General features: G+C 45.3%; 1 pseudogene; it reads left to right on the plus strand.

Annotated features, from left to right (window-relative positions):
• The first annotated feature begins 7374 nt into the window (after window positions 1-7374).
• LOC135051362 (5S ribosomal RNA) lies at window positions 7375-7493 on the plus strand (annotated as a pseudogene).
• Window positions 7494-12411: the final 4918 nt, after the last annotated feature.

The raw sequence follows: 12411 nt of genomic DNA on the forward strand, positions 1-12411 counted from the left end.
GGGTCCTGTCCTCTATCAGAGCATTCCCTATGTGTGTGCTGTATGTCGGTACGTGTGTGTCGACATGTATGAGGAAAATATTGGTGAGGAGGCGGAGCAAATTGCCTGTAATGGTGATGTCACTCTCTAGGGAGTCGACACCGGAATGGATGGCTTATTTATGGAAATTACGTGACAATGTCAACACGCTGCAAGCCGGTTGACGACATGAGAGGGCCGGCGAACAAATTAGTATCTGTCCAGGCGTCTCAAACACCGTCAGGGGCTGTAAAATGCCCATTTACCTCAGTCGGTCGACACAGACCCAGACACGGACACTGATTTCAGTGTCGACGGTGAAGAAACAAACGTATTTTCTTTTAGGGCCACACGTTAAGGGCAATGAAGGCGGTGTTACATATTTCTGTTACTCCAAGTACCACAAAAAAGGGTATTATGTGTGAGGTGAAAAAACTACCTGTAGTTTTTCCTGAATCAGATAAATTAAATGAAGTGTGTGATGATGCGTGGGTTTCCCCCGATAGAAAATTATTGGCGGTATACCCTTTCCCGCCAGAAGTTAAGGCGCGGTGGGAAACACCCCTCAGGGTGGATAAGGCGCTCACACGCTTATCAGAACAAGTGGCGGTACCATCTACGGATAGGGCCGTACTTAAGGAGCCAGCTGATAGGAGGCTGAAAAATATCCTAAAAAGTATACACACACATGCTGGTGTTATACTGCGACCAGCGATCGCCTCAGCCTGGATGTGCAGAGCTGAGGTGGCTTGGTCGGATTCCCTGACTAAAAATATTGATACCTTTGACAGGGACAGTATTTTATTGACTATAGAGCATTTAAAGGATGCATTTCTATATATGCGAGATGCGCAGAGGGATATTTGCACTCTGGCATCAAGAGTAAATGCGATGTCCATATCTGCAAGAAGATGTTTATGGACACGACAGTGGTCAGGTGATGCAGATTCCAAACGGCACAAAGATGTATTGCCGTATAAAGGGGAGGAGTTATTTGGGGTCGGTCCATGGGACCTGGTGGCCAGGGCAACTGCTGGAAAATCCACCGTTTTTTACCCTAAGTCACATCTCTGCAGAAAAAGACACCGTCTTTTCAGCCTCAGTCCTTTAGTCCCTATAAGAGTCATATCTGCCCAGGGATAGAGGAAAGGGAAGAAGACTGCAGCAGGCAGCCCATTCCCAGGAACAGAAGCCCTCCACCGCTTCTACCAAGTTCTCAGCATGACGCTGGGACCGTACAGGACCCCTGGATCCTACAAGTAGTATCCAAGGGGTACAGATTGGAATGTCGAGAGGTTTCCCCCCTCGCAGGTTCCTGTAGTCTGCTGTACCAATGTCTCCCTCCGACAGGGAGGCAGTATTGAAAACAATTCACAAGCTGTATTCCCAGCAGGTGATAATAAAATTACCCCTCCGACAACAAGGAAAGGGATATTACTCCACACTATATGGTGGTACTGAAGGCTAGGTGAGACCTATTCTAAATCTGGAAAATTTGAACACTTACAAGGGTTCAAATCCAGATGGAGTCACTCAGAGCAGTGATAGCAAAGAACAAGGGGACTATATGGTGTCCCGGGACATCAGGGATGCTTACCTCCATGTCCCAAAATTTGCCTTTTCTCACCAAGGGTACCTCAGGTTCGTGGTACAGAACTGTCACTATCAGTTTCAAGACGATGCCGTTGGATTGTCCAAGGCACCCCGGGTCCTTACCAAGGTAATGACCGAAAGGAGGATTCGTCTTCAAAGAAAATGGACGACCTCCTGATAAGAACAAGGTCCAGAGAACAGTTGGAGGTCGGAGTAGCACTATCTCAAGTAGTTCTACGACAGCACGGGTGGATTCTAAATATTCCAAAACCGCAGTTGTTCCGACGACACGTCTGCTGGTCCTAGGGATGATTCTGGACACAGTCCAGGAAAAGGTGTTTCTCCCAGAGGAGAAAGCCAGGGAGTTATCCGAGCTAATCGGGATCCTCCTAAAACCAGGAAAAGTGTCAGTGCATCATTGCACAAGAGTCCTGGTAAAAATGGTGGCTTATTACGAAGCGCTTCCATTCGGCAGATTTCACGCAAGAACTCTTCAGTGGGATCTGCTGGACAAATGGTCCGGATCGCATCTTCAGATGCATCAGCGGATAACCCTATATCCAAGGACAAGGGTGTCTCTCCTGTGGTGATTACAGAGTGCTCATCTTCTAGAGGGCCGCAGATTCGGCATTCAGGATTGGATGCTGGTGACCACGGAGGCCAGCCTGAGAGGCTGGGGAGCAGTCACACAAGGAGTGTGATCAAGTCTGGAGAATTCTCTCCACATAAATATACTGGAGCTAAGAGCAAATTTATAATCCTCTAAGCTTAGCAAGACCTCTGCTTCAAGGTCAGCCGGTATTGATCCAGTGGGATAACATCACGGCAGTCGCCCACGTAAACAGAAAGGGCGGCACAAGAAGCAGGAGGGCAGTGGCAAAACTGCAAGGATTTTTCGCTAGGCGGAAAATCATGTGATAGCACTGTCAGCAGTGTTCATTCCGGGAGTGGACGACTGGGAAGCAGACTTCCTCAGCAGGCACGACCTCCACCCGGGAGAGTGGGAACTTCATCGGGAAGTTTTCCGCATGATTGTGAACCGTTGGGAAAGACCAAAGGTGGGCATGATGGCGTCCCGCCTGAACAAAAAATGGGACAGGTATTGCGCCAGGTCACGAGACCTTCAGGCGATAGCTGTGGACGTCCTGGTAACACCGTGGGTGTAACAGTCGGTGTATGTGTTCCCTCCTCTGCTTCTCATAACCAAGGTATTGAGAATTATAAGACATAGAGGAGTAAGAACTATACTCGTGGCTCCGGATTGGCCAAGAGGGACTTGGTAACCGGAACTTCAAGAGATGCTCACAGAGGACTAATGGCCTCGGGAGCTAAGAAGGGATTTGCTTTCAGCAAGTACCATGTCTGTTCCAAGAGGAACCGTGGCATCGGCCTTTAAGAAAGGACCTGCTCCAGCAGGGACCTTGTCTGTTCCAAGACTTACCGCGACTGCGTTTGACGGCATGGCGGTTTTGAACGCCGGATCCTAAGGGAAAAGGCATTCCGGAAGAGGTCATACCTACCCTGGTCAAAGCCAGTAAGGAGGTGACCGCACAACGTTATCACCACATGTGGTAAAAATATGTTGCGTGGGTGAGGCCAGGAAGGCCCCACGAAAAAATTTCAACTAGGTCGATTTCTGCACTTCCTGCAAACAGGAGTGTCTATGAGCCTCAAATTGGGGTCCATTAAGGTTCAAGTTTCGGCCCTATAGATTTTCTTCCAGAAAGAATTGGCTTCAGTTCCTGAAGTCCAGACGTTTGTCAAGTGAGTATTGCATATACAGCCCTTGTGTGCCTCCAGTGGCACCGTGGGATCTCAACGTAGTGTTGGGATTCCTCAAATCATATTGGTTTGAACCACTCAAATCTGTGGATTTGAAATATCTCACATGGAAAGTGACCATGCTGTTGGCCCTGGCCTCGGCCAGGCGATTGTCAAAATTGGCGGCTTTGTCTTACAAAAGCCCATATTTGATTTTCCATTCGGACAGGGCAGAACTGCGGACTCGTCCCCAGTTTCTTCCTAAGGTGGTGTCAGCGTTTCACCTGAAACAACCTATTGTGGTGCCTGCGGCTACTAGGGACTTGGAGGACTCCAAGTTGCTAGACGTTGTCAGGGCCCTGAAAATATATATATATATATATATAATTCCAGGACGGCAGGAGTCAGAAAGTCTGACTTGCTGTTTATATTGTTGGCACCCAAAAAGCTGGGTGCTCCTGCTTCTAAGCAGACTATTGCTCGTTGGATTTGTAGTACAATTCAGCTTGCACATTCTGTGGCAGGCCTGCCACAGCCAAAATCTGTAAATGCCCATTCCACAAGGAAGGTGGGCTCATCTTGGGCGGCTGCCCGAGGGGTCTCGGCTTTACAACTTTGCCGAGCAGCTACTTGGTCAGGGGCAAACACGTTTGCAAAATTCTACAAATTTGATACCCTGGCTGAGGAGGACCTGGAGTTCTCTCATTCGGTGCTGCAGAGTCATCCGCACTCTCCCGCCCGTTTGGGAGCTTTGGTATAATCCCCATGGTCCTGACGGAGTCCCCAGCATCCACTAGGACGTTAGAGAAAATAAGATTTTACTTACCGATAAATCTATTTCTCATAGTCCGTAGTGGATGCTGGGCGCCCATCCCAAGTGCGGATTGTCTGCATTACTTGTACATAGTTATTGTTACAAAAAATCGGGTTATTATTGTTGTGAGCCATCTTTTTTAGAGGCTACTTCATTGTTATCATACTGTTAACTGGGTTCAAATCACAAGTTGTACGGTGTGATTGGTGTGGCTGGTATGAGTCTTACCCGGGATTCAAGATCCTTCCTTATTGTGTACGCTCGTCCGGGCACAGTACCTAACTGAGGCTTGGAGGAGGGTCATAGGGGGAGGAGCCAGTACACACCATGTGATCCTAAAAGCTTGCTTTTGTGCCCTGTCTCCTGCGGAGCCGCTATTCCCCATGGTCCTGACGGAGTCCCCAGCATCCACTACGGACTATGAGAAATAGATTTATCGGTAAGTAAAATCTTATTTTTTTACACAAAGGCTATCAGCCTCCCATCCACCACCCACGGATGGGGGGGACAGCCTCGGGCTTCACCCCTGGCCTTGGGTGGCTGGAGGGGGGGGAACCCCTTGATTGAAGAGGTTCCCACTTCTCCAGGGAACCGGCCAGGGGTGACTAGTTGGGGGGGGGGTAATGCCACGGCCGCAGGGACCTATATAAAAGTGTCCCCCGGCTGTGGCATTATCTCTCTGGCTAGTGGAGCCCGGTGCTGGTTTTACAAATACGGGGGACCCCTACATCTTTTGTCCCCCGTATTTTTGGAACCAGGACCAGGCGCAGAGCCCGGTGCTGGTGGTTTTAATATGGGGGAACCCTACGCAATTTTTCCCCTGTATTTTTACAACCAGGACCGGCTCAAAGAGCCCGAGGCTGATTATGCTTAGGAGGGGGGACCCCACGCAATTATTTTATTTTTTATTTAACTATGTGTGTTGTGGTGGACAAGCTTACTGGAGTCTCAGTCTCAAGAGGTTATGGCGGCTGGCGGCTTACTCTTCTCTGGCGGCATCCGGCGGCTTCCTCTTCTCCAATGGCATCCAGCGGCTTCTCCATCAAGGGGTTCAGATGAATTACTGCTTCCGGCGCAGCAGCAGCATTAACGGCGTTAACAATATTATCGACATTATTGCCTTATGGTGTTAAAGCGTTAATAACGCATTATCTTGCCCAGCACCCACAGACATAGTTTTAAAACCGGCTGACAAAGGGGGGGGGGTTGGTGATCATGGACCGGGATCGGTATATTATGGAAGCAGAAAGAATGTTGGGAGATACAAAATCGTACATCCCATTTCCTAACGATCCGAAGGACGGGTATGTGGAGGAGCTAAGAACATTACTCATCAAAGGCCTCCGTCTGGAATTGATCACCAAAGATGAATATCAGTATTTAATGAAAAACGACCCCGTTACCCCCATATTTTACTTTCTCCCAAAAATCCACAAGTCTCTTTCCAATCCACCAGGACGCCCAATAGTGGCAGGTATCGATTCATTGACGTCATGTCTATCAAAGTACGTAGACATCTTCTTGAAAAAATATGTAAAGGACCTACCATCCTACCTCAAGGACACGACCACGGTACTCAACCTCATGAAGGATCAAAAATGGACAGACAGTTACCTTTGGATCACCATCGATGTACAATCTTTATATACGTGCATCGAACATGTGAAAGGTATCACAGCATGCAGACATTTCTTGAACAACGATCCATCATTAACAACCCAACACAAAGATTTTATATGCGACATCATGAAATTTATATTAAGCCACAACTATTTTAAATTTTTAGATCGCTTTTATTTACAACGCTGCAGAACAGCTATGGGGACAATTTTTGCCCCAAGCTTCGCGAACCTCTTCATGGGACAGTGGGAGAACTCTTTGATCTATGGTCCACATTGTTTTAAAGAGAACATCATTTTTTATAGAAGGTATATTGATGACATTTTAATCATATGGGATGGAACACTGGACACTTTTAATCAATTTTACTCATACATAAGCAACAACAACATGAACCTTTCCTTTACCTCCAATACCAGCAAAGAATCCATTGAGTTTTTGGATCTAATCCTAACAGGACTAGAAGGCACAGTCAAAACCAAGAACTTCATTAAGGAGGTAGATCGAAACACTTATCTTCACTTTAAAAGCAATCATCTCAGAAAATGGAAAAGTAACATCCCGTATTCACAGTTCCATAGACTAAGAAGAAATTGCAGTGACCTGAAAGAGTGTGAAGAACAGTTGGAAACGTATAAGGAAAGATTCAAGCAGAAAGAGTATCCATCCGAGATCCTGGAAAAAGCCCTCATCAGAACAAAGGGCCTTAAGAAGGAAGATCTACTCGTCTACAAAACGAAGGATACAAAGAAAGAATCCACAGCTTTTATAACTACATACAACCGCCATGAGGACCTCATAAGGAAATCAATCAAATCACACTGGGGGATCCTTCTAATGGACCCGGTATTAAGAGAGATACTCCCGCCACGCCCAGAGATTATATATAAAAAAATCAAAGAACTTGAAGGATCTGCTAGCCCCAAGTATGTTGAAGACTTCAACAGGGGACGCAACGATGATGCCCAAATGCGTTGGATCTTATAAGTGTGGTCGGTGCAATGTCTGCAAGTTCCTACACCCCAATAGGAAAAGCTTCAGCGACGTCGAGAACCAGAAGGAATACAAAATCAAAGACTTTATTAACTGTAATAACTCATCGGTGATCTATTTATTGGAATGCACTTGTGGTAAAAAGTATGTGGGAAAAACGAAGAGACAACTCAAACTTAGGATACAAGAACACGTACGCAACATTAAGAATAAAGTTGAAAGCCACACCATTTCAAGACATTTTAGTGAGAGACACAACTCGAATCCAGAAGAACTTACCTTCAAGGCGATAGAACTGGTTAAACTTGGAGAGAGAGGAGGTGACTTGGCAATCAAGTTGTCACAACAAGAAATGTTCTGGATTTTTCAACTAAAAACCATGCATCCACTCGGCCTGAATGAGAATTATGAAATCGCTCCATTCTTGTGAGGTGTCGTTGAAAATTATTAGCAAATATCCAGATTTTATCCTGCACTCCCCATTATTTCACATGTTTGTTAACTATGCACTTCTGCAATAATAAAATCACTAATAAACTTAATATATTGTGGGCATTCTTTGTTGCATACGAAAGTAATACAGTCAAACCACACTGGAAAGGCCCAATCTCAACCGAACTTGGAAGCGAAGCAGTGTTGGGCCTGACTAGTACCAGAAGGGGTGACCCATTGGGAATATTAGGTACTGTACTGAAAGTAAAGGCAACTTCTCAATGTCCAATTGCGACAGATATCCACAGATCACATGATCACTTATTAAAGGTTATAAGCCTCCTAAATACATAACTTTATTCCCTAAATATATATATGGTCACAATTAAATAATGCATGCAATATTAAGGCAATCGCACCTTACCAATTGGTTCACTGTATTAAAATTAAGGTAACTTTTCAATATTTTTAATATTAATATTAAGGCAACAGCACTTTAAGAAATAAATCACTATTTCCTAACTCACTCGCACTTTTAAATAATGGTCAACATAGCACTGAGTTTCACAGGTAAAAATCATGAATCACCTACTCGCGTATATGTATATCCCCCCCCCCCCCCTGGGATGTTTATTTATGCAATTCTGGCGATTACGTCCGGGCAAAAAACATCATCATGAGAGAACGTCACCATGTCAACAGGGTGAAGCCGAGACTCCGGGACATGTGATGCGTTTCACCGGTGCGTTCCACAGTATACCAGTTCCGGTGGGGAGAGACCATGTGCCGCGATTAACCAATCAGATGAAGACGGCCATGGCTCGCGAGGACGTCACCACGGCGATACAGAAACGAAACCGGAAGCGGGGAACCTTGAAAAGACGGCGCACATGCGCACTTGAACTGTTTAGATACCGGAAGTGTGGCGGAAGTACCGCACTTCTCCGTGCTCTCCCGTTCTGATGTTTAAACTCTGCTGACAATCAAATTACATTGTTTACCGTGTGCCACATATAACAATGGTGGCTAGTAAGAACAACTTTACTCCTGCTCCAGCAAGGATAGGTTTTTCAATTAGCATAGACAGGAAGTGATGTCATCACTTAACTCCCAATTAAGGGGGTATATATAGGAGCCCTATGATACCCTGTCACTTACCCCATGAAGAAGTCCTAGAGACGAAACGCGTTGGGCCTTTACCCAGAGACCTCCTGCTACATCAGTTAAGACTCTTAAAACTTTTCTCACATTTTGAATAGCGTATTTTGCACAGACTATCTGCACTTTACTTGAGATTTTTATTCATATCCATTTCCCTTTTTTTAAAAAACAGTAATCTTTTAGAGAAACTGTATTTTTATTGTGTTATACTTATTGGTACTGTATTTTTTAATATATTTTTTAGTGTTGTGAAATAAATTTTTTTTTTTTAAAAAGAAACATTTTTACAAACGAATTTTTATACATATTTAAATATATTGACATATTTTATTCGGTCATATACAAACACCTTAGGTCGCTTAGAACCCCTATCTGGTATTCCTATATATATATATATATATATATATATATATATATATATATATACTGTAGTTGATATAAAATAATAAACAAACTCACTTTCATGAAAAAAGCAAAGAACCAGCACTCACGTTTATGCTGCTTTTGTTTGGAAAAACTCACATGGAGTCCATTAAAAGTTCAGGGATCAGCAGCAACAGCCCGCTCAACAATCCTTTAACCAACTTGCTGCTGGTTTTCCTCAGGGGCAGCACTGAAGCAGATGAACACATGACAGGTGAGCCAGCATCACTGGAGCGGATGGACACTGGATAGGTGAGCCAGCACCACTAGAGCGGATGGACACTGGATAGGTGAGCCAGCAGCACTGGAGCGGATGGACACTGGATAGGTGAGCCAGCAGCACTGGAGCGGATGAACACTGGACAGGTGAGTCAGCAGCACTGGAGCGGATGGATACCGGACAGGTGAATCAGTAGCACTGGAGTGGATGGATACTAGAAAGGTGCGTCAGCAGCACTAGAGTGCATGGACACCTGACTGGTGCGTCGGCAGCCACTGGAGTGTATGGACAGAACACAGCACAGGAGCTACCACTGGATTGGATGGGTACTAGCAGCAGCACAGCCGAGCAGCGTGGAGCCGTGGACACATCAGCAGCCAGGAGCAGCCAGACAAGGAGAGCAAAGCACAGCAGCATGAGGTCGGACTACAGCAACTGGTGCAGGGGACCTATAAAGGTATCCAAAACTAGAATCTGACGCCATCTGGTAATGTTTTTACTTGATGTGGAGGCCGGAATTAGCAGGGATATCCGAGCTGCGGGTCCGGATACCCTCGAATCTAGTAAGTTCGGGTGGGCTTTGATCTCAGAGATTCGAGCCTACTCATCTCTAACTATTAGGTAATCTAGAGTATGTGGTCTGACTCGAAATGAGCCTTGCTTGAGGCTGAGCAAAGTGGAGCAAGGTATGGGCCTAATTCAGACCTGATCGCTGTTGTGTGAAATTGCACAGCGGGCGATTATCGAACAACTGTGCATGCATACTGATCGTAATGTGCAGTTGCAAGGCCAACCTGTTAAAAAATCCTGCGTCTGCGAACGCAGGCTGATTGACAGGAAGCTGACCCAAGCGTTTCCAGGGCGGGTGTGTGACGTCAGCTTCGGCCTGATCAGCCTGTTTGTTTTGCACTGTAGGAGTAAGTCCTGTGCTACGCACAGACTGGAAAAAACATTTGATGGTGAGTGAGCTGCAAACAGATTTGCAGCTGGCAGGCGTTCGCAAAACTTTTTGCATGGCATACGCAGACTTGCACGGGGCAGATTTTTTCTCTGGCAGGGCAGTGACTGCCCGATCTCAAACCTCTGCAAACTGCGATCAGTTCTGAATTAGGCCCTATTTTTCATAAAAGTAATTATAATTTTGTATTGCAATTCATTTAATATTCAATACTGACCTTTTTGGGGGGATTTGATTCAGTTATTTATTTCTTTATTTTTTTGTTCACAAGACAAGATGTCTGATATGTTTATATTTATACACAATTTTTTAACGCAGTAAAATTTCAATGGGAAAGTCAAAATAAAACAGCTGTAGATTTAAAGTAAGAACAGACCGCACACTAACCTATGTTATGATATGTGATCCATTTGTTTCTGTACGCTCTAACCCCACAGGAAGAGCTTAAATCTTTTTTTTCTCTGTGTAATCCCCAAGTATATAGTTATACTAGTAGGAGTAATAATGTAACTTCCTCCAGATAATGGCATAACATACAGTACAAGCAGCTAATTGTTGCAAATCTACTAATAGTTCAATACTGATATCTACAATCCATCATAGAAGGCTTCATAATTAATAGTAAAAATGGATAGTTTTTTTATAGTCTTATTGTCACATGTTGTTCTTAAATAAACAATACACTTATTTGTATTCAAATAAGTGCCTAATTTAGCAGGGCTGCATTTAGAATTGAACTTACTTTAGACCTGTAATTACTCCATACCAAAATTTCATTGGGATCCAAGTATTGCCAGCTCATCAACTCTGCTTTTTTGAGACTATAATCCCAGCCCTGTATTAGACATTGACTCTTAAGCCCAGTACCCACGGGCCGATGCAGGAGAGATGTGTGCTGAGCGAACCGCTCAGCACACATCTCTCCTGCCGCTCAGCACAGCGCGATCTGTGCTGAGCGTGCGGGGGGAGACGGGGGGGCGCTCACTTCACTTGCATGCAGGCCAATCTAGCAGCAGCGATAGCGATGTGCGGGGCTGCGCATCGCTATCGCTGAGGGGGCTACACACGGAGCGATCATGCTGATATTCTAAGCAATCTAGTCAGATTGCTTAGAATATCGCTCCGTGAGTACCCCCCTTTAGGGGTAAATTTACTAAGATGGGAGTTCTATTTAAAATGGGATGGTACCCATAGTAACCAATCAGAATCTACTTCTTATTTATTTAGCGCCTTCTAGAAGATAATACCTGGAATCTGATCGGTTGCTATGGGCAAATAGAACTCCCATCTTAATAAAGTTACCCCATACAGTATGTGATTACTGATTATGTTGTAATTCCAGGTCATGCATGAGTGAAAAGATTGAAAGTATAAGGAGGATGAAGCTACTAGAGATGTGCACTTGAAATTTTTCGGGTTTTGTGTTTTGGTTTTGGGTTCGGTTCCGCGGCCGTGTTTTGGGTTCGACCGCGTTTTGGCAAAACCTCACCGAATTTTTTTTGTCGGATTCGGGTGTGTTTTGGATTCGGGTGTTTTTTTCAAAAAACACTAAAAAACAGCTTAAATCATAGAATTTGGGGGTCATTTTGATCCCAAAGTATTATTAACCTCAAAAACCATAATTTCCACTCATTTTCAGTCTATTCTGAATACCTCACAATATTATTTTTAGTCCTAAAATTTGCACCGAGGTCGCTGGATGACTAAGCTAAGCGACCCTAGTGGCCGACACAAACACCTGGCCCATCTAGGAGTGGCACTGCAGTGTCAGGCAGGATGGCCCTTCCAAAAAACACTCCCCAAACAGCACATGACGCAAAGAAAAAAAGAGGCGCAATGAGGTAGCTGTGTGAGTAAGCTAAGCGACCCTAGTGGCCGACACAAACACCTGGCCCATCTATGAGTGGCACTGCAGTGTCACGCAGGATGGCCCTTCCAAAAAACACTCCCCAAACAGCACATGACGCAAAGAAAAAAAGAGGCGCAATGAGGTAGCTGTGTGAGTAAGCTAAGCGACCCTAGTGGCCGACACAAACACCTGGCCCATCTAAGAGTGGCACTGCAGTGTCACGCAGGATGGCCCTTCCAAAAAACACTCCCCAAACAGCACATGACGCAAAGAAAAAAAGAGGCGCAATGAGGTAGCTGTGTGAGTAAGCTAAGCGACCCTAGTGGCCGACACAAACACCTGGCCCATCTAGGAGTGGCACTGCAGTGTCACGCAGGATGGCCCTTCCAAAAAACACTCCCCAAACAGCACATGACGCAAAGAAAAAAAGAGGCGCAATGAGGTAGCTGTGTGAGTAAGCTAAGCGACCCTAGTGGCCAACACAAACACCTGGCCCATCTAGGAGTGGCACTGCAGTGTCACGCAGGATGGCCCTTCCAAAAAACACTCCCCAAACAGCACATGACGCA

The sequence above is a fragment of the Pseudophryne corroboree genome, chromosome 2 (assembly GCF_028390025.1).
Source record: "Pseudophryne corroboree isolate aPseCor3 chromosome 2, aPseCor3.hap2, whole genome shotgun sequence".
Lineage (NCBI taxonomy): Eukaryota > Metazoa > Chordata > Amphibia > Anura > Myobatrachidae > Pseudophryne > Pseudophryne corroboree.